Source organism: Hoplias malabaricus, chromosome 12 (genome assembly GCF_029633855.1).
Source record: "Hoplias malabaricus isolate fHopMal1 chromosome 12, fHopMal1.hap1, whole genome shotgun sequence".
NCBI classification, from domain to species: Eukaryota; Metazoa; Chordata; class Actinopteri; order Characiformes; family Erythrinidae; genus Hoplias; species Hoplias malabaricus.
Genome location: NC_089811.1, coordinates 7109518 through 7132713, shown reverse-complemented (window position 1 = coordinate 7132713; position 23196 = coordinate 7109518). Strand labels below are relative to the sequence as shown.

The window sequence follows — 23196 nt, the reverse complement described above, 5'->3', positions numbered from 1 at the left end:
GAAATTTTTTACAGTGTATGTTTCTATATTTCTCAGTTGCTATGTGCAAATATGTTTATATATTATCAGCAGTAGTATTTAATTGGCTGGGCTCCTGCCATCAACAGGTACTAGAAAGTTTGCCCAGTGCAGAAGAACAGCCAATAAAAACAATATAAGCTCATAGGACTACTACCAGAGTAGGAGTAATGTGGGTGGTGGAGCATTCTCAGAGCTGCTGTGATGCTCACTTGGTGGTGGTAGTGTGTTAGTGTGTGTTGGGTTGTCCACTCTGTTACAATCACCTACACTCTACGAAAAAAAGGTACAGTAGATTGGTATATTATTGTTCACTAAAAGTACACACAGTGTAAATGTACAACAGACAAAGTACTTAAAAGTTCAGTTGTGTTCCCTAAAGGTGCATTACGTTCTGTCCTCCAGAAGAGAGGTGAATATTTATAAGTTTGACGCATATGAATTTTCAGTGTACCCACTAACTGCCCACTCTTTTTGATATGCCCATATTGTTGGTCCATGATACAGCTGGCGTAATGAGTGGATGGAGACAAGACCCTGTCCCAGGGGGAAATGCTCCGTGGCGCTGGACACATTGCTGCTTTAAGCCAGAAGTCATATCTAGGTCAAAAAATGATTACATAATTACATTCCTAGTGCATGCATGCATTTCCCTTTGGGATCTAGTCTCTTCTCATTTCATCTCTCTGTGTGACACACACAACCTTTACACTGTCTAGCCCCAGCTCAATTTGTATAATGTAAGCAGAAGAGGATGAAATGGCTTTCAATCATTCTCTAAGACAATCGCTGTTTCCTGAATGAACATTCATTCAGTTCAGTGTCGCAGGGGGTCTGGAGCCTACCCAGAATCACTGGGCGCAAGGCAGGAACACACCCTGGAGGGGGAACCAAAGTCACCAAACACACCAACGTGTGTACCCCAGCACCCGGAGGAAACCCACATGGGCACAGGGAGAACACACCCAACACATGAAATGAGTGCATTTTTTAAATCTACGATTATAATAGAATAAGGTGCACTTATGTTTCCTAATTAAAGTTATAAAGACAAGTGACAATTAGTTATAAGACAGTGTACGTTGTAAACCAATGTTGTAGAAACTAATTAGACACAGAAGCTGTTGCTGCAAATTTGTCATCCACTTTTGCATCATCAGTGGTCACAGGATGCTTTTGGCTGGATATTGAGGGGTTTAAAAATTCTAGCAGCAATGGTTAATGAGCTACCTCTCACTCCTAATGCTCAGCTATGAATGAGGAACTTAGTGCCAGCGTCTGCCTCCTTGTGGATTGTTAGCCAATCAAATCACAGTGAAGCAGAATGTGGGCAGAGCTAAGAACATATAAAAAGCCTTTGAGCTCAGGGCTGCTGATCAGCTTCTGGGCTCTGACACCTGTGTGTATGTGTGCCTTAGGGTTTGAGTTTTTAAATAATGTCTCACTATATCATTCTGTACATAGCTCTGCTTACTCTCCTCATGGCCAGACATTGTCAAGGTAAGTGAGTTGTTTGATATGGACTTTGGTCAGAGAGATAGCACTGGAAAGAAAGTTGATTAAGAGTTGATACAGAGTGTAGTGATTTTAAAGGTGTGTAGGTTATTACTGAAATTATAAAATGCAATATAGCAATAACAGTCTTCTGATATTTACATCGTACAGTTAATACAAACAAATATAAGATCATTTCTTATTAGCAGAGGTATTGTTTGTGTGGTTGATCATGCCCTGTGCTGCAGGGCAGTGCCGGTTGTGCTGGTAGTGTACTCACTAATTGTCCATATTATTGATCCATGATACTGCAGACGTAATGGGTGGATGGAGACAAGACCCTGTCCCAGGAGAGGCGCTGGACACACTGCTGCTTTAAGCTTGAAGTCAAATCTAGGTCAAAAAAATGATTACATTCCTAGTGCATGCATTTTCACCTCTGTGATTATTTCACAGGCATGACACACACACACGACTTACAATCATTCTCTAAGACAATCGCTGTTTCCTGTGTAAAATACAGACAGCAGTAAAACAGGAAAACCACCACTCGATTACAGCATCATAATAACAACGTGCATGTGATTAGTTTCAGGAGTGACTGAACAAACAGAAGACAAGTGTAGCACATACACTACCAGCAGCTCACTGATAGACATACATGAGTCAATGGGTACACAGTAGTGCAAGATAATCGTATAACAACTAAATAAAGTGAACAAGTGCATACCGGTTCTAGTGAAAAAGTCACAGCTAGGTCTGATGAGGAGCTGAAGTGACAGTACCAGTATAAACAAACCCGGTGTCAACAGTAGTGCTAATACAGGGATATGAAGCCTGGAGGCTGGTTGAAGTGGTTGAGTGCCTGCCTGATTTTCAAAGTCACAGTTGGGTATTGGTGGTAACTGATGAGGTTGCTGAGTGGTGTGTGTGTGGGGGGCAGAAGTGAACTGTTTAATGAAAATTCCGCCATTTTGTCACTAATGTGAAAACCATAAGAGAATCATCCAAGCAAATTAGTCAGAGGGAAAGTTCAAAAGAAGCTACCAAAGTACCAAGCTAAGGGTCAGTACAGTTGTTATAGGTCCATCACAGTTCAGTGTCCCTGTCCATAGGGCACTGACTGAGGGACAGATGTGACAGTCGTACACCGGAGTACATGAAGTGCACATATTATGGTTTTGATGTATTCTTAATAAAAGCACCAGTCTGATACTTTTACATTTGGAGGTAAACAGTTACTCCCCAGCGCTGAATTTAAGTACACACATGTACAGTGTTTGTTGATAGTTTTACATCTTGATTTGTCTAAAGAATGACCAAAACTGACTTCCAGAAGCTCCACCCTGTGGAATCTGAAAATTTCAGTCAGTTTTTATCAGTATTTGAAGTTATCATCAGTAACATCATTTTGGGAGTAGGACCGCACCCAAACTCCTCTCAGCATTTTGTGCTGATACGGAGTGTTTAAGCCCAGAATACTTTTTGAATCAATCTGCGAAAGAGGCAGGAAATAAATATCCCATATACTGTAAATTAAACAAAATATATTTTTCCTGGGCTTCACACACTCCTGCCCTACACACACATAAATATCACATCACAAGGACTGCAGAGCATGGGAGGAGCAAATGAAGGAAACACTGCAAATCAGCTTCCGCATCGGAGAGCCTAAGTCAGAAGTGTGTTAGCGGGTTTTGCGATTGAACATGATGTCGCACGATAACATTTTGAAAGTATATGTGCTCGTGATCCTCGTGTCTGGACTTTCTCGAGGTAAGTGTGAGTTTTTGGAGATGCTCTGTGTTTAGATTAGTAACTCTTGAAAAAACAATGAAAAATACTGATATTGAGTGTAGCGTTTTTAAGTTGTTAGGGTTACTACTGAACTATGTATGTGTAATACATCAAAAATACCTTCTTCTGTGTTTGAGACATCCCAGTAATTATTTAAATTGAATCAGCTATTGGGCGGCATGGTGGTGCAGCAGGTAGTGTTTCAGTCACAGGAACCTGGAGGTTGTGGGCTCGAGTCCCGCTCCGGGTGACTGTCTGTGAGGAGTGTGGGGTGTTCTCCCTGTGTCTGCGTGGGTTTCCTCCGGGTGACTGTCTGCGAGGAGTGTGGTGTGTTCTCCCTGTGTCTGCGTGGGTTTCCTCCGGGTGGCTGTCTGTGAGGAGTGTGGTGTGTTCTCCCTGTGTCTGCGTGGGTTTCCTCCGGGTGACTGTCTGTGAGGAGTGTGGTGTGTTCTCCCTGTGTCTGCGTGGGTTTCTTCCGGGTGACTGTCTGTGAGGAGTGTGGTGTGTTCTCCCTGTGTCTGCGTGGGTTTCCTCCAGGTGGCTGTCTGTGAGGAGTGTGGTGTGTTCTCCCTGTGTCTGCGTGGGTTTCCTCCGGGTGACTGTCTGTGAGGAGTGTGGTGTGTTCTCCCTGTGTCTGCGTGGGTTTCTTCCGGGTGACTGTCTGTGAGGAGTGTGGTGTGTTCTCCCTGTGTCTGCGTGGGTTTCCTCCGGGTGCTCCGGTTTCCTTCCACAGTCCAAAAACACACGTTGGTAGGTGGATTGGTGACTCAAAAGTGTCCATAGGGGTGTGTGTGTGTTGTCCGTGAAGGACTGGCGCCCCCTCCAGGGTGTATTCCTGCCTTGCGCCCAATGATTCCAGGTAGGCTCTGGACCCACCCTGAACTGGATAAATTTTACAGATAATGAATGAATGAATCAGCTATTTTAATGCAACTCAAGATTGAGTTGCAGAAGCAGATATTTAACGCTGTCAGTCTGTTGACACCCTCCACACGTTAACAGGAAAAGTTTAGCAGCCAAGAGCTGTGAGCTGTTTAAAAGATGCTCCAATTATGTGTTATGGGCAGCTGAATTAATCAAGTATACCATTTAAGCCATTTATACCAACAAACTCGACGGAGACCAGTATTTTTTTACGTTCTGCTCAGATACAATTATTCAAAATATGACACGTTGACCTTTTGAACAAATTCCAAGCACTGCTCAGCTGCTGTGAAAGAAGATTTCTTGAAGAAAAGCAGGGGTCAGCACATATTTGCTGGTGATTAATGTGGTGTAAACAACTTTTTATACATGGAAAACCCTTTGAAGTACACCATCTGTTCGCTCTTTTACATTTCAGTAATCTTTCGCTGTATCCTGTTCCCAAAACTCAGAGTTTCCCACCATTCGTTTTCCCTATCTCCTGTATTTCTAACACCTTTCCAGACATGGCCTGTGCCTCCCCTCTACCTCTGTGGTCTGGAGACAAAGGGAGTTGATTGAAGGGAAGGTGTCGATATGTTATTTGAAACACACACACACAAGTCTGCGGTCTCACACAGAGAATTAGGAATAAAACAATTGGCACGTGTGGCCATTGCTGATTAAATATCTCTATTGATTATAAATCATTTATATAAACAAATTTCCATCACATTAATTATGGATGTGTTAAATACTTTGGCTCATATAGGTTATCTTTAGCAGTACGCAGACATTTGTGAATCACAACAAATTAAAACGATGAATAGCAAAAACTTGGCTGAATATGTGCCACGTGTGAGTACGCAGATCCTTTATATGAAATTACAATGGGGTCTCCTCCCAAAAGCTGAAAATATGTCCCTGTGGAAGGGTACACGTCCAAAACATCATGAACTAAAGCTTCATTGAGATGGAATGAGGAGTCGTTTGTTCAGATTTGGCTTTATTAGCCTGTGGATAGTCGCTAACATGTATTAGCTTTGTGTGAACATACCTCTGGGTAATTGTGTACTGCTGGGCATGCACTGGTCTTGGTTGGGTGGGGGTGGGAAACCCCTGAGGATCTCCCTTATACCTACAGATCATCACTAATGTCTTTTTTTTCTCTCCCTCAGCTCATTCTCCGTTGGTTTACATCACTCCTGTTGATAACCCAAAGCATGCTGAAGAGTATAAATGTGTAGCTGAAGACATTCATGAAGACTATGAATGCAAATGGCAGAAGTAAATAATATACATTTGTATATTGCTCATGTATACTCTTGTATTGCGTGGCACCTGTAAACATGTGAAACTGTCCACAGCATTTTCCTACGGAAGTGAAAACAGGCATACACACATGACCAGCCCATGTACATTTTATAAATCCCATTGAAGTTTACATTAATTTATACCATAGAACAAAAACACTTCTTAATGCAAACCCTACGCCATTGTGAGCATTTTACACTTCTGCATTGGTGTCGCTCTGCAATTACACCACCACAACACTAGGGCTCAGTCTCAAGCATCTTCTTCTACACTACGTTTTACACAATGCAGTGGTAAAGTATTATCTTATGATCACATTACTCCTGCTCCCCACTGGACTTCTGTATTCCATACGGGTTTGAACCATTCGTGTTGGTGTTTTGTGAATCTTTGTAAGTGCTTTGGGTTAAAGGCGAAGCACCACTTAATGGACTACTTAATGGACCTAAAGGAAAGAGCACTGCTTCTTGGTTCTCGGAGGCTTGTGAAATCTAATCTATTCACAAAACTAAAGCCTTCTGACTTGTTAATGTGTTCCAAGTCCCCTCTAATGTAGTTCAGACATGGTCTGGAGGTATGTTTTGTGTTATTGTTTAGCTGAAGAATGAACCCCAGATGAAGTAGGTGAAGTTCTAAACGTGTTACCATGCTGTACTATTTTTTTTTTTACATTTGGTTCATGATGCATGTCACTCTGCATAAGTCGCTAAGTCAGGATCCAGGAAAATCAGCCCAGACGCTTCCTCCTCACTGAATGTGACTTTTCCCACACATTGAGGAACCATCCTTTCTCGTAATCGACAAACCAAAGACCTCAAACACTGGAGTATTTTGGTTTTATAAAGACTGCAGGGCCCAGGCAAGTCTCTACTTATCATTTTAGCCTCTTAACAATGGCTTCGTTACTTAGGGTCCTCTTTTTGGGGATGTGTAAAATGTATCTCATCGATCGATCAATTTCACGTCATGGTTTGCTTGTGCATTTGCAACCAGCCACCGTCCGAAAACGTAGGCTTACTTAAAGCGACAACATACTGCACTTATTACTTCCTGGCATATTGCACTTAATGTCAGGTATTTTGTATAAATTGTGCTGTAGTTTGAATGTTAGATCCTCATTTGTAAGTATATATTATTAAATATTAATGTAAATGTACTAACCCTGACAGATGTCTGTGTGTCCCCAGTGTCCTCTTTTTTTAAAAAACGGAAGGCCACTCTATCTTACTGTCACCCAGCCTGTCAGACCCTTCAAATGAGACTCTTCTGTCAATTTGAATCAAAGAACACTTTTTTTTATAAACTCCTGGTTATAAGTTTGTTTATAAGCGTGTATTCAGCTGCTCTCAGTAAAGAGCTCCACAGCTGGAGTGATTTATATTAATGTAGAGCATGTTCTCACTCCTTCTACAGATCTACATTGGCACACATTTCTCCTCACAGAGCTCTTGTTTTACTCCAGGCAGGGTTCAGGTATTCTTCCTGAAGCAGTAAAGGCTGAAGGAGACAGACTACACTTTCTCAACTCCTCAACTGAACTCGATGGTTTATACATTTGCATGGTGGTCAGCACGCATGGAAATGCTGCAGGTTCATTATTTCGATATTCAGCCCACCATTCACCCCTCCGTCCACGCCAGGAACTTTGAGGAAGGTATGTAATATGCAATCTAAACTATTTGACACATATTTGTCTTCTTTCACACTCGCTCTGTCTTTTTCTCTCATTCTTTCTATAACCCCTTCCCCTGACTCTCACTATAGAAATGCTGCCCCCCCCCAACCCCCCCTTGAGCAAATCAAATTACTCAGCACCCCACGCCACCCCTACTATCAAAACAACATGTGCATACATGAGTAAACAGTGCCTAACTTTACTTTGTTGTGGTTTTCAGAGCCCGTGATTCTCGCTAGAGATGGGGATTTGCGACATCACTGGATCCATTTCACTGGAGAGCTGTGCTAGAGGAAAAGCAACAATCTAAAAGCGATTTCAGTCAAGCCAATCCCATGCAGTGGAAAAGCACCATTAGTTTAAGTGCCCTATATATGTCATGTTTAATATGGGAACATCACATGCCTAGCATTACCGTTACCAGCCCTGCATTTCAAAATAAAACATTTAAATTCATTTACCATGTTGTAGCTTAGAGGCTAAGCACCACTTAATGGACCTCCGTGAATATTTCACATTATTGTAGTTACTGACAGATATAAGTATGAATTAAAATGAAAATAGCAGCTTAATTTGCTTTAAAACTAACCATTTTATTAAATTGATGGAAAAACCCGAGCTCGCTACGGAAATTCTTGAACGCAACCGTGACGTCACTGGTGGACAACAGCTGAACAACGCCGCGGTAAAACACCGTTATGACTGACTGTTATGACAGTATCTAGCTAAATAACCAACATTATTCATGACAATAGCCTAGCAATAAGCTAAACTCAAATGTAGAGGTACCGTTATTCTTGTAAATGTGATCGAAGTCGAACTCGAATTCATCCGACACTATAAACCTCCGTAATGCAGCTACGTAGCGGAGTATAATCTGAGACACCGAGTTTAGCGAGTCAAGCTAACGTTAACTAACACCAACTAAAACAGGCAAAGTGAGTGTCCTTACCCTGTTTACCTCCATGTTACAGAGGCTCTTGAACACCTTTCGTTGGTGTCCTTACATGCCCATATTGTTGGAAAAGCGCCAGTGAAATGAGCTACAGATAACGGAGTGAGCGGACGGTCCTTTCCAAAGTGCCCGTTTAAAGTTGACAAATTTAGTCAATTTTCTGGATATTTTGGGATCTTTGGGCCATTTGTACACAGATGTCCCACTGTACATTGAATGATTGCAGCCAAAAACAACACACCTTTTCGTTTTCGTGGTCGAGAGGAGCCAGTTGAGGTGGTTCAGGCATCTGGTTCGGATGCCCCCTGGACGCCCTCCTGGTGAGGTGTTCCAGGCATGTCTAACAGGAAGGGGGCCCCGGGGCAGACCAAGGACACGGCCTGGGATTGCCTCAGAGCTGGAGGCGGTGGCTGGGGAGAGGGAGGTCTGGGATTCTTTTCTCTGACTGCTTGACCCAGACCCAGATAAGCTGTGAATAATGGATGGATAGAAACCAGCAACACACTTCATAAAAGATCCACTTTATAAAGACTGAGATCATCTGAATACTTCTGCCAAGATTTGATTCAGTCACTGCTACAAGCTTGTGGTTTTTGGGGATAATAAGATGTGTGTGTCACTGACCACCAAGAACACAGTGAATCTTAAGTACTTTTTACTTGTTTAAACCAAACATTCAACAGACAGTTCCAGAGACATATATTTCTCAGTTGTAGATTAGATTCTTTAGTGGTCATTGTAATCTATGAAGATATTTAAATGTGTATAAATTTCACACTGAACAAATACCAACTAAAACAGGCAAAGTAAGTGTCCTTACCCTGTTTACCTCCATGTTACAGAGGCTCTTGAACACCTTTCGTTGGTGTCCTTACATGCCCATATTGTTGGAAAAGCGCCAGTGAAATGAGCTACAGATAACGGAGTGAGCGGATGGTCCTTTCCAAAGTGCTTATTTAAAGTTGACAAATTTAGTCCATTTTCTGGATATTTTGGGATCTTTGGGCCATTTGTTCACAGATGTCCCACTGTACATTGAATGATTGCAGCCAAAAACAACACACCTTTTCATCATTTTGCATTAAATTAAGTGCAACTTCTAGAGTTGTTGTCCACCATCTACGTCACAGGCAAGACGCCTATTAAAGTTTCCCAACACCGTTGGGGGGGGGAACCAACGGTCTTTTAAACCTTATTCCTTGAATTAGTAAGAAATAACATGTTTTCTGACTATCAATAAACACAAGTTATGAACTCAAATCCCACTGTATTTATTTGTTGACACTTTCATAGAGCTGGTGCTTAGCCTTTATACAGTCATTCTATAATGTTTTTTAGCAGGAACTACATGTGATATCCTACCATTTTCTTTAATAGAGTCATTCCTAAGCTGTGATTTAGCGTAAGTAAATTTCATAAATTCCATATACATTTTGGACATACATTTCACAAATCAAAATGGAAGCAGCTACAACATTGAAACATCAGAAGGCAGGTCTTTGAGTGTTACAGAGTTGACAGTTTAATTCTCCCTTAACTAATGACCTACGTGCTGTGTGTATTATACACTGTATGGGTATGTAACGCTGTCTTTAATCCTTTCAGCAGCCTGTAAAGCCATTGTGTCTAATGTTGATTGTGTGAAACATTCTGCAATTAAGAATTTCATTGTGTGAACGAGAGTGAAGAAATTTGATGAGGCTTGACCTGCTTTGATAACGAGTTCACACTGAAGAGTTAGTTCTAACTTCTGTCCTGGTGGCTTTGTAGAACTAGAGACTGAAGCAGGAAGCCGAACCATGAGGCTGCACCAATTTGACTAACTAATAGAGATGCATTTCCATGTCATGAATGTGCTTTTGTGTAATTCCAGATATGAATCTAGAATGTAAAGGTCAATCTCACAGATCTGTCCAGTACGGTGGGGATGAAGTCGTAACCGCTGCCTTCCACCTCATAACTGGAGACCAGTTTCTCAAGTGTAGAAATAGGAATGCTCTCCCATTCATGTCTAATACAGGCCTCTAACTGTTCAACCGTCTTAGGCCTTCTATGTCGCACCTTCCTCTTTATGATGCGCCAAATGTTCTCTACAGGTGAAAGATCTGGACTGCAGGCTGCCATTTCAGTACCCGGATCCTTCTCCTACGTAGCCATGATGTTGTGATTGCTGCAGAATGTGGTCTGGCATTATCTTGTTGAAAAATGCAGGGTCTTCCCTGAAATAGATGACGTCTAGATGGGAGCATATGTTGTTCTAGAACCTGAACATAGTTCTCTACATTAATGGTGCCTTTCCAGACATGCAAGCTGCCCATGCCACAAGCACTCATGCAACCCCATACCATCAGTGACGCAGGTTTCTGAACGGAGCGTTGATAACAACTTGGGTTATCCTTGTCCTCTCTGGTCCGGATGACATTGCGTCCCAGTGTTCCATAAAGAACTTCAAATCGTGACTCATCTGACCCCTGGCCCAGTGCAAACGTATGAGCTTGTGGAGATTGCTTAGAAATGGCTTCCTCTTTGCACTGTAGAGTTTCAGCTGGCAACGGCAGATGGCACGGTGGATTGTGTTCACTGACAATGCTTTCTGGAAGTATTCCTGAGCCCATTCCGTTATTTCCTTGACAGTGGCATTCCTGTTTGAGGTGCAGTGACGTTTAAGGGCCCGGAGATCACGAGCATCCAGTAGAGTTTTACGGCCTTGACCCTTACGCACAGCAATTTTTCCAGATTTTCTGAATCTTTTGATGATGTTATGCACGGTTGATGATGATAACTTAAAAGTCTTTGCTATTTTACGCTGGGTAACACCATTCTGGTATCACTGCACTATCTTTCTGTGCAACAATGGTGAAATTGGTGATCCTCTTACCATCTAGGCTTCAGAGAGACACTGACACTCTGAGAAGCTCTTTTTATACCCAATCATGTTGTCAATTGACCTAATTAGTGTTAATTGGTCTCCCAACTGTTCATTATATGCTCAAATTCCTTTTTCCAGCCACTTGTCTCAACTTTTTTGGGATTTGTTGACACTGTGAAATTTTTAATCAAAATATTTTTCCTTTAAAATGTTACATTTACTCAGATTAAACTTTTGATCTGTCATCTATGTTCTATTACGAATAAAATATTGACATTTGCCATCTCCACATCATTGCATTCCGTTTTTATTCACAATTTGGGGGGACCAACGGTCTTTTAAACATTATTCCTTGAATTAGTAAGAAATAACTTGTTTTTTGACGATCAATAAACACATGTTAGAAACTCAAATTCCACTGTATTTATTTGTTTGACACTTTCATAGAGCTGGTGCTTAGCCTTTAAGATTTCCAAACTACCAAATGTTGGTACGGTCAGAAGGGTCCATTGTGGTTTGGTGGTTCAAATATCACTCAATATAGCTATTGGTAAATAAACTGAACTTGCCTGTGCAAATCTGTATTTTATTCAAAGCGTTAGTTAAACAACTCTAACCCCGCAATGAGCGGGGTAGAACACACCTTATATAACCAGCTTTGTAAGTCTTGAATGTCTGAATGCGTCTGTGAGCTCCGTATACCGTTAGAAAGCGCAGATCCTACCGTTTCTAAAAATAGCGCTCTCATCGCGGTGCTGTGAAGCCTCTGGGAGTAATCCAGTGTGAAAAAACACCTAAAAACCAAGGTGCTCCTTCAAAATTTGTGTGTCATATTCGTCATGAAATGGTGTAATTATAATCGCTATTATCAAAATAAAAGACGCTATGAAGGAACAAACAGACGGCGTTTACTTTCAGTTTTGTTTTGACTCAAATGACGTCATCTCACGCTGTCTCTGGGCAGAAAACTGAGTCATCAGCAAAAACATATTCCTATTATTGATTTATAGGTTTTCATAGGGGTATTAGGGGTATTTTTGGTTTCACATCAAATAATAATGCATTAGATTAACAAATATAAACTAAAAAGCTTAAATAAATCTTCATTTTGTATTTTTATCTTTAATAGCTATATGCATAGGGTTCATAGGGTTAACTTTAATAAAAATTGGTGCTTTTTAATTAGGATTACGATTACAGTTAGTGTTAGTGTTTAGTTTTAGAATTATGGTTATTGTCTTAGGGTGTGTGTGTGTAATCTTCAGTGAGGATGGATCAATATTTGAACATAATTATATTCAAAAGAAATGCCCTTTGACCAACATGAGTGTTTCACCTGGTGCCCCTGGTTAGAGCCATAGGAGTAGTTTAGCCTTCCCTGCACATGACTGCCCACACCTCTCTCTCTTTCTCTGTCCCGGCCCTGTGCCCCTCCCCTTACATCCTCTCTCCTCTGTCCCTGCCTCTCACCCCCCCCCCCCCCCCCCATTCCAGCTTCAACAAAAGAGTACAGTGGAATGTTACGAATGAAAAAAGCATGTATCTCTCTTTACTATCACTTCTCTGTCAGCTGACAAGTGTTAATATACGACATTGTAAAGTTGTGCTCTCATTATAAATAAATATATTTACCTACAGTCTGCAGTGAGGTTTCCATACTGTGTAGTGACACATCAGCACATTAAAAGAACAAAGATAAAAAGATAGAAAGGTTGAATTCAATGGCATTCACTTCACCTTCACCTTTTAACCCCCTGGCTGTATATGTGAGTAGCTGATGTAGGTGTGTAAAGTTGTAAGTCTGTAAATCCTATACGCCAGATGTCCTTCCTGCAGCAACCACCTTCATGCTTTATAGACCATGCGCAGAATAGTTGCAAAACACCATAAGTGCCCTATGCCTCTCCTTACAGACACCTCACTCAGACCTTTGGACCTGTATGAGCTTATGTAATGCTGGTCCAAAAGAGAACAGTACACTGTGAATGAATTCAGTATTAATTAAGTTGAACTTTAAACGCATTGATATGAAAAAAGCAGTACTTATTATTATAGTCGATTGGCTTAAGATTTATGCAGCATCAGTTAGCAGACACTCCCCAGAACTGGTGGCTGGCTTGTATTCTCTCAGCCGTGCACCGTGTCAGGTGTGAGCTAGAGGGGTAAATTACACAGGACTGAGTTAAGGAGCAGTGTTCTGTACGAGTCCTAGACTCACCCCCTAGAGCGTCTGGTTCCTTTCCCCCTTTAATGTTGCCTATAACTGCCTAATACTACAGGAAAAGACATTTGACTGGCATGCCAAAGGACCAGTCATCTGCTATGTGGCTTTATGTGTAGAAGGAATTGACCAATACCCGTACAAAACGATACATGGACATGCATGTACGCAGATGTACAGAGAGCCAGTCTAAAATGCTACTGGAGTCCTGACAAGTTCAAGTTCAAGAAGTTTGTCATTTCAGCAGTATACAGTGTTTACAGTACACAGTGAAACGAAATAGCGTTCCTCCAGGACCAAGGTGGCACATAAGACAATACACAACTTTAAAGTGCAACTAGTGCAAACATAAAACAGTGCACATACATTAAAGTGCAAAAGACATAGCTCAGAAAATAAAAAAATAATATCCATACAATACAATACAAAACCATAAGTGTGTGTGTGTTGGGGGGGGGGAGTCCAACTAACCAGTGTTTTGTGAAGTTTCTGTCTCTAGATGTTCAGGAGTCTGATAGCATGTGGGAAGAAGCTGTTACAGAGTCTGGATGTGAGGGCTCAAATGCTTCGATACCTTTTTCCAGACGGCAGTAGGTCGAAGAGTGTGTGTGATCTCCCACAATGCTGAGTGCTTTGCGGGTGCAGCGAGTGGTGTGGTTGTCTGTGATGGAGGGAAGAGACACGCCGATAATCTTCTCAGCTGTCCTCACGATCCGCTGGAGGGACTTGCGATCTGCCACAGTGCTGTTCCTAAACCAGACAGTGATGCAGCTGTCGATGACTCCTCTGTAAAAAGTGGTGAGGATAGGTGGTGGGAGATGAACCTTCTTCAGCCTTCGCAGAAAGTAGAGGCGTTGCTGGGCTTTCTTTCTGATGTTACTGGTAACTAATGTTAGTGGACCAGGTGAGATCATCCGCTAGGTGAACACCAAGGAATTTGGTATTCTCGACAATCTCCATTGCAGAGTTGTCGATGTTCAGGGGCGAGTGCTCACCCCTTGTTTTTCCTCTGAGGTCGGCTATGCCGTCGGCGGGATAAAATTGAAATTCCACATAAACACGTATATAACTCTGCGAGATTTTATCCTAAAAAAAAAATACAACATACCTCGGAAACCTTGAAGGGTCTACTTTCCAACTATACATAGGATGAAACGATATATATATTTATATTCTTGTTAGAGAAGCGTAAACAACAACCGGCACATTTTTTTGAGGCACAAGCTTTTTTGTTCCGCCCATAGACGCGTTCTGCCATTCATATGTTGACACTATGGTAATTCGGCAGCTGCTAGTGGAGGATCATTGGCTGATAATTTGCATGAAAACGCCCATTCGCTTGTTATAAACACAGAGCACATGTCGCGGAATTATTTTCGTGGAGCTTCGTCATGTCGCACTCACGGAAGCTGCAGAGGCACTGCTACACATCCAGGAGAGCTTTGCTCTGGAGAGTGAAGAGGATTTCAGCTCATCTGACGAAAGCGGGGAGGACAGTGACGAAGATTTATAATAAAGATTTATTTTGAGATGCGGATTGATCCGAAGGAGGATTTTTGTGATAGGTAAGTGAAATATTTCCTTTTATATGAAACAAACCCACGCTTCGCGCTTACTGAGTACACTCCTCGAATTCCGGGTAAATTAAAATAAAGAATAAATTAAATAAGTATTACTTTGTATATGAATGCATAAATGAATGTAAAAAAACCATGTAAGATGTATAATTATGCAAGAACGAGTTCATTCATGCTTATGTAAATACACTGAATGCTGCTGTTGTGTAAACGGCACATTCAAGTGTAGCCTGTTGCTAATCTGAGTGTGCATGCTGAGAGTGCTAACATTAGCATGCGAGGCTCCAGTACCATAAGTGTGGCTTATGTGTAAATGGCTCAGAAGACAGTTGCTCACATTTCTTTTTATTTTTCTTTCAGAAATGTGGAAAATACTCCACCTCCAAGCAAAAGACAACGGCGTCAACCAAGTCTGCAACCACCAACGTGTAAACACATGGTCCTTCCACATCTGCTCTGTAAGTTTAGCATTTAGCATTACACAACTCAGCACAAAACTTTGAAGTGGTACAGAAAACTGTTTCTTCACTTCTTGGACATGGCTGCTACCAATGCCTACATTCTCCACAAACAACTTATGCAACAGGACAGCCTGACCCACAAGGCATTCATGGAAGAGCTTGTTGAACAGCTGTGTGGTATGCAAAAACCCCATGCAGCCAGACAGAAACTGTTTTAGAGACTGGCATCTTTTGTTGAACTGACTCAAACATAAATACACACACAAGGACATACAGTATGACTATCTTTAGTATATTATCACTATCTTTACATGTGAACACATTTTCCATTTATTTTAATTCATGCCAGTTATTTATTTTTTTTGTTTTTATTGCTTGTTTAGTTCTCTTTTTTTGCAATAAACTGTGACCATCTGCCTCTTGTCTCTTCTCTTTTGACAGCTGTGGCGGTGACAGCTAATGGGCCATTCATTAGGCAGTGGGGTGGGGACCTCGCACCTTGGTTTTCGCACCTATCTTCATGCATATGCAATGTAGGAGCCAGTGACTGAGAAAAACAGTGTCACCTCACATTTGTTATGTCCTAAGTATAAAATTACAGTAGAATCAGCAGAGTGTTGCCAAGACCCGTGTTCACAAAGTTTTTACCTCAAAGGTCCCGGCGAGAAATGTTTAGAATGTGTTTTTTCACAGTATATCAGCACTTCTGAAAATAGGTTTTTGGAAAGTCTAAGTTTAGAGTAAATTTAATCAAAATATAGATGTATGACACTCTTACTGATTCAACATTGTTGTTGCAGAGATAGTTCTGAAAAATGCATGTGTAACACTTTGAGAAAAAATAATTTCAGATGCGTACAATTTGTAAAACAATCAAGGCATGTCAGACTACACCAGAGTGTCTGAAAACCCCTCAGACTCCAGGGGGTTACGTCTACAAACATCTCTTTGGTTTTGTCCACATTCAGAGACAGGTTGTTGACTTCACACCAGTCAGTTAGCCGCTGCACCTCCTCTCTGTATGCTGACTCGTCGTTCTTACTGATTAGACACACCACAGTAGTGTCATCAGCGAACTTGATATGATTTGAGCTGTGCATCGCTGCACAGTCATGGGTCAGCAGTTATTCCTACCGGTCCAGACTGACTGAGGTCTCCCAGTCAGGAAGTCCAGGATCCAGCTTCTGATGGCCAGATTTTCACCTCTTTCAGAACAGGTTTCGATCGCCTGACGATGGGTCTGTATGCAGGAATTAGCATAACAGACATGTGATCTGAGTGTCGGGGCTCTGCCCTGTACGCGTCTGGAACGTTTGTGTAAACAAGATCCAGCGTGTTCGCTCCTCTCGTAGCAAAGTTCACATACTGACATACTAGTGGAATTTAGGGAACACTTCCTTGAGACTTGCATGGCTAAAATCTCCAGCAACAATAAACAGTCCATCCGGGTGTGTGTTTTGGAAATCAAAACACACATCCAGACAGCAAGGCCAGGTTTGTGGACTGATAGTATCAGACTCTTGATGGTTTTGTGAACACACCTGATGAGGGCAATCAGCTGCCTGCAGCACATGCCTTTCACAGGTACATGATAAGTATGAATCATATACCTGTTTGACAAGACCTGTTGGATTCATACAACAACTTTAAAATTGTAGGTGGAAGGCTTGAGTGATATGTACACATCTAAAATGTGTAGATAAAGAGAAACATGGAATCATTGCACTGTAAAAAAAAAATGCTGTAAATTTACAGCGAGTCTGCTGCCACTATTTTACTGTGAATCACAGTATTTACAGTAAATTATTGTATTATTCAATTACAGTAATATGCTGTAAATTTGAAATACAGTAGTGTTCCTGTAAAAATACAGTAAATGCCTGGGAAATCTGCTGCCACTATTTTAGTGTAAATCACAGTATTTACAGTAGATTATTGTATTATTCAATTACAGTAATATGCTGTAAATTTGAAATACAGTAGTGTTCCTGTAAAAATACGGAAAATGCCTGGGAACTCTGCTGCCAGTATTTTACTGTAAAATTTACAAGAAATTTTTACAGTGTGGGCTCAATGTGCCCAATACTCAATGTTTCTTCTGAAATCAAAGGTATCAATTTAGTTGGATTTGGTTCTATTTGCTACAGTAACAGCCTCTACTCTTGGGTAAGGCTTTCACATTTAAAGCATTGTTGAGAGGTTTTGATCGCAGTCTGTCATCATGAGTGAGATCAAATGTGTTGGACAGAGCCCCATCACTTCACAGAATGTAGTTTTACTGCTCCAGTGCTTTAACTGTAGGGCCCATATACCACGTTGTCCATGCTTGGTGTTGGGAATTTTGACTTTAGGCTCATGTGCGGCTGGCTACAGAGCTTCCCACTGTGTTGGTCATTGTTGTAATATGTGTATGGATATGAATGCACCTCTTTACAAACACCCTAAGGTTAAATATTTGTAGCGTGATCCTTCTGTTACAAAAGTTTATTCTGAACCAACTTTTCTTTTTTTTTTTTTTTTAATAGATAAACGTTATTGTCAATTAAATTTACACAAATGGAAATTTGATTTAAGAAATCTGGCTCATAAACACAGACAAGATACACAACAATACCTAAAACATTTGGCTCAGTATCCAGGGCGACTCACCAAAGTGCTGTGTTCGGACAGGATGTCCCAAACTCCCCTGAGCCAGAACAAGTGGTGATGTTGAACTTGTTCCATTTGTTTTTTCTAGGACCTGATGACAGCGTCATAGGAAAAAACAGCAGAACTGCTTCTTTTGGGATAAATGTAAAAAGTTAAACTTTTACTTTAAAGGCTCTGTATTTTACTTTGAAATATGACTGACAAGGTGCTACATGAGTGAGATTAGCTCTTGCCAAAATAGAACAATTCCATGTGTTTCCTGTTTACTGGATGTAAACATTGCTTGTCTGTTGTGTGAGTATTTGGCATTGTTTCTTTTTACATTTCTCATGGTTCAAGGACCTGAATCTTAAATCCAGTGTTAACCTCAAACAGAGTATTGCCAAATATCAACACAACAGTCCTACTTGCAGAATTAAATGTATGTATATGTACAACTTGTGTTTAATGTGCAATTTCTAGTGTTTACTGAATTTAATGTATTTGAAAAAAAAATATATTTTCTTAACCTCAGCAAATCCATCACCTAATGGTGCCTTATTAACTGAAAATGTTTAATTTGCTCGATACCTAACCTTAATTACACCTATAACTATAAACTATTTCAGCAAAACCCAACCTATTATTAATTGCACACAAAAATGAAGGATAAACCTGATTAGATGAGTGGATATGCACAAAGGATGATTCCAGAAAACTGAACTACATGATAAACTTAAGCAAGTAACATCCCACCTTGCTGTATAAAAAATGTAGAGCAGGATCAAGTTAACAACAGGGAAAGATTTAAAGTTCAAAAAGGTTAATATATTAATCCTGTGTGGCAAGAGATTAGAGTGTTAGAATAATGAGAAAGACAACAGGAAGTGGGCTGCAAGCAATCCGGGGGTGTAACTTATTGCTATATACAGATTTGACTGTTCCTCATATGAACTAGAATACTGTGATGTTACCAAAAAGTGATAAAGAGAATGAGAACTTGATGGCTTTGGATGTTCATGTGCATCACTTCCTGGAGATGATGAACATTGTAAACAACACACCAACTTATGACCTGTTATCTCGTCCAGTCCCAAGTGCCTGAAAGGGACGTCTTTTTGAAGAATGTTGTAGTACTACTCAGGAGAATCAGTGCAAAACCAAAACCTGTCTGTTCAAAGTCTGTTCAGCAAATGATTCCATGCTTTCAGCCAAGATTAAATCACAGATTAAGATCTGGAACAATGCAAAGACATAATGGATGGCTGTGACACTGAGGAGCTTGTTTTTATTTACACTTTTTATTTTTATTTTTTGTTTAATCTAACTTTGTTATATCATGCTTTTTCTCATAAATATCTAATAAACTTTTGCACATTTTAAGTCTCCTAGTCTCTGCTGTGTTATTAAAATAGTTTGATTCTGGAGACTAGAAATAACCAATATTTAAAGAGAGAGAGAGAAATCTGGAGGTTCTGGGGACAATCGAAATACAGCCATTGGACGTTAGACAGAGTTGTTGGTAGTGGGGAAAAACAATTTTTCTTTAATATCTTAAAAATGATAAAGTGTAGAAAATAGAAAATGCCAGTGTTTAAGCAAAGAAAACTACATTGTAGTGTTGCTAGGTGGTTGCAGTAGTATCCCAAATGGTTACTACAGTGTTGCTATATTGTTAGTTGGTATCACTAGGCTATTGCTATGGTGTTCCTGGTGGTTGTTAAGGTGTTGTTAAGTGATTTCTTTGGTTTAACTAGGCTGTTGCTATGGTATCCCAAGGGTTCAGGCAATGATAAGTTGTTGCTAGGTGGTATCTATGTTGTTGTTAAGCAGATGCTATGGTTGCTGAGAGGTTACCAGGTAATTGTTATGGTATACTGAGTTATTTTAATAATCATGCTTAGGATTTCAAATTACGGACACATCTGACAGCACAAAATACTAGAATTGTAATAATACAGTGATAGGATTGTAAATTTTAGATGACATATTAGTTTTAAATGTTTTGTCTCTGACCTAGTGTAGTAATCCTGTACGTTGTGGTCAATACAGGAACTAAGACTGGAACTGAGTGGGAGGTCATGCTGAATATCTCCTGATAACGCTGGTGAATGAACATAGTCAATGTCTGTCACAGTCCCTGTGACAAAAAGATGTAAATGTTCATGTGGTTCATGGCCAACCAAACATATTTAGAGATGTCAGACAAGATTAATCTGGCACATTACTCAACACACAGGATTTTCCTTTTTTTTTTTGTCTAAGGCGTCTAACCTTTGTCTCCTGAACCCGTTCCCAGTTCCTGTGTTTTCAGTACCAGTGTTGATGCACTTAAAGGATGTCACGTCAGAGTGCAGAGAGCAGAGTGAATAGTGGAAGAGAGGGAGTGATTCACTATAAAGTTCCACTCGTTCTGGATCGATTATTTTCCTGATCATTTTTTTTTTTATCCTGTGAAACTACATGCCCTCTTCAGAATAAATGTGTTCTTGCACCGATTCAGGGTTTAAATACTAATCACAATCTGATCCTGATGTGGCAGAGAACTCAGTATTTATTCCTGAAATCTATACCATAGTATGACTTCAGCAGTACACTGCATTCCTCAATTTTTACGTAATTCTCAGAATTCTGACTGTATTTTTGGAATATTATTATTAATATTAAAATTATTTATCCGTGCCGTGGCCCTACAACCCTGTCACACTAAACCCTCCTTGCCCGGAGGTGGAAAAAAAAGTAGGAACCAATACAAAGATACATGTTAATTTACTCAAACTCTGCTGATGTTTTAACAAATAAGCAGTGTTCCTTGCATAATGTTTTTTGAAGTGTGATTGTCCTGTATAACTACTCACCCCTTCTCAAACGTATTATTCCACTATGGAAATAAGAGGGATTTACTTGCTAACTGTTGGTGCACTTTACCTTCAGCAAAAACGTTAAAAAACTTGTGAGCTGTCTTCACTAGTGAGCATTTTACAGTGTGCGCGCTCTCGACACGTAGGCTGTCCCAATTCTCAAAGACACCTCATTATGCTAAGGTATCTCAAAATGGCCGAATTGGAAAGTAGAATCGAACCCTCCATTAGCTGCTAAGGCAATCCCAGGATGCAACGTAAGAACAACTCCTGTCCATTTCGCTCTTCTCCCAGAGCAAAAATACCGGGAAGATTAGAATCCACCGCGGTGAAACTGAGGCGACGTTAACCGGTGAGATAAAAAAAAAAAACAACAAAAAAAAAAAACAACAAAAAAAAAAAACGGCTTGTTTCGTGCGGTGGGCGGGAACAAGTCGTGTCTCAATAATCTGCCTCATGAGGACAAACGACCGTTAGAACGCTGTGTACTTAAACAGCTGTCTATACAGTCAGTGCCTTCTTAGGCAGCTCACTAGGGTTTGGGACAGACCTGTTGTTACCGTTCTGCGTGGACCGCCAGCTTTTGTGGTCCCACACTGCACATCTATTATTTTAATGTTAATGTAGGGTGACCAGACGTCCTCTTTTACTCGGACATGTCCTCTTTTTTAGACTTAAAAAAAGTCCGGGTGGAATTTCACAAACGTCCGGGATTTTGTTTTTCTAGAGCTTACATAGAACTTCGAGAAGTTTCGTTCACAAACTAGTCCCGCCCTCCTCTACTCCGATTGGTTCGCTTGAGTGAGAAGGGGGCGTGGTAAAGTAGCCTAAAATCTTCTGATTGGACGGTCTGACTGTAGAGCTACCGTTATTGGTCTAAAACCTTCTCTGTAAACATTTAATTGGTCAGTCTGCACGTCAGACTGAGCAATTAAGGAAGACGTGTCCTCTTTTTTTAACATCTCAGATCTGGTCACCCTAGTTAATGCAGGATCAAAGCTTTACCTTCATACATAGTTTTTCATCTCCTTAAGTGTTTTTTTATATATATATAAAACATATGAATAGCATTTTATATACATTTAAAGCATGCATTTATTTTTTAACATTTTACAGATTCCTTGCAACAGGGGACTCATACCACACAACAGCTTACAGCTGTAAGAATGTGCTGACACGTTAGGATGATGATGATTCAGTAAAAAGGCAGTGCTATGCAGATAAGTGAAGTGAGTAAAAATGAGTCAGTAAATGTTCAGTTCTAAAAGTTACATTCTGCTTTGGGAGTATTTCATTACAACAGCTTTTGACTTCAGCACTGTGGATGGGTACAAGCCAGTTTCCACCACAGATGAGCAGGGAACTATTGCAACAGACTTCTTCCTTCGCTGGAATGCCCTCAGCTGTGTGGAACCCATTAATATAAAGCATGTAGCGATTAAAGCTCCTCGTATTTATGTTTCTTTATATCTTTATATCTTATGTTTGTTTTTCACAAATACAAGGAGAAATTTTTATATCCCCTCTTTGTGGATGCCAAGTACTGCTTGAAACTGTGGATGTCAGCAATGGAAAAACAAACAATGGAGGAATTCTGGTACACAGTTTCCTCCAGGTGACTGCCTGTGAAGAGTGTGGTGTGTTCGCCCTGTGTCCGCGTGGGTTTCCTCCGGGTGACTGTCTGTGAGGAGTGTGGTGTGTTCTCCCTGTGTCCGCGTGGGTTTCCTCCGGGTGACTGTCTGTGAGGAGTGTGGTGTGTTCTCCCTGTGTCCGCGTGGGTTTCCTCCGGGTGACTGTCTGTGAGGAGTGTGGTGTGTTCTCCCTGTGTCTGCGTGGGTTTCCTCCGGGTGACTGTCTGTGAGGAGTGTGGTGTGTTCTCCCTGTGTCTGCGTGGGTTTCCTCCGGGTGACTGTCTGTGAGGAGTGTGGTGTGTTCTCCCTGTGTCCGCGTGGGTTTCCTCCGGGTGACTGTCTGTGAGGAGTGTGGTGTGTTCTCCCTGTGTCCGCGTGGGTTTCCTCCGGGTGACTGTCTGTGAGGAGTGTGGTGTGTTCTCCCTGTGTCTGTGTGGGTTTCCTCCGTTCTGGCATACAATTTGCTGTGTAAATTCACCTTTTGGTCAGGTCTCTTAGGGATGCCATTCTTGGCCTATCAGAAAATACTATGCCGACAGGGGCTGAGCACCTGGGATCCCAGCCACATGTGTGTGTGACGGACGAAGCCACGTGTACTTCTCTTCTGAGGATACTATTTCCCTGGAAACCTGTACCTTGAGCCTCTTGAGCTTGAGCTTTTAAGAACTAAAACAATGGTTCCACTTCCACACAGTTATTTCAGTCTTCAGATGAATGTCCAATAATAATAAAAAACAGCAAACTACTGCCTCACACTACATGACTTTTTTCCTGAGATGGGAAAAATGTCTG

The 23196-nt window shown here is 41.0% G+C and overlaps 1 protein-coding gene and 1 long non-coding RNA gene across 2 annotated transcripts in view; one reads left to right on the top strand and one right to left on the bottom strand.

The window, feature by feature from the left end:
• LOC136664269 (uncharacterized) overlaps positions 1 to 20842 on the bottom strand; it is a 33087-nt gene extending 12245 nt beyond the window's left edge. Inside the window, exon 1 of the transcript XR_010795102.1 lies at positions 20771 to 20842. The gene's annotated coding sequence lies outside the window, so the exon portion shown is untranslated. The remainder of the gene's footprint in view (positions 1 to 20770) is intronic.
• LOC136710844 (uncharacterized) lies at positions 1399 to 12450 on the top strand. The gene is made up of 4 exons (XR_010804669.1): positions 1399 to 1518; positions 5391 to 5499; positions 6989 to 7180; positions 7422 to 12450. It is a non-coding gene; the product is annotated as an uncharacterized lncRNA (long non-coding RNA).
• Positions 20843 to 23196: the final 2354 nt, after the last annotated feature.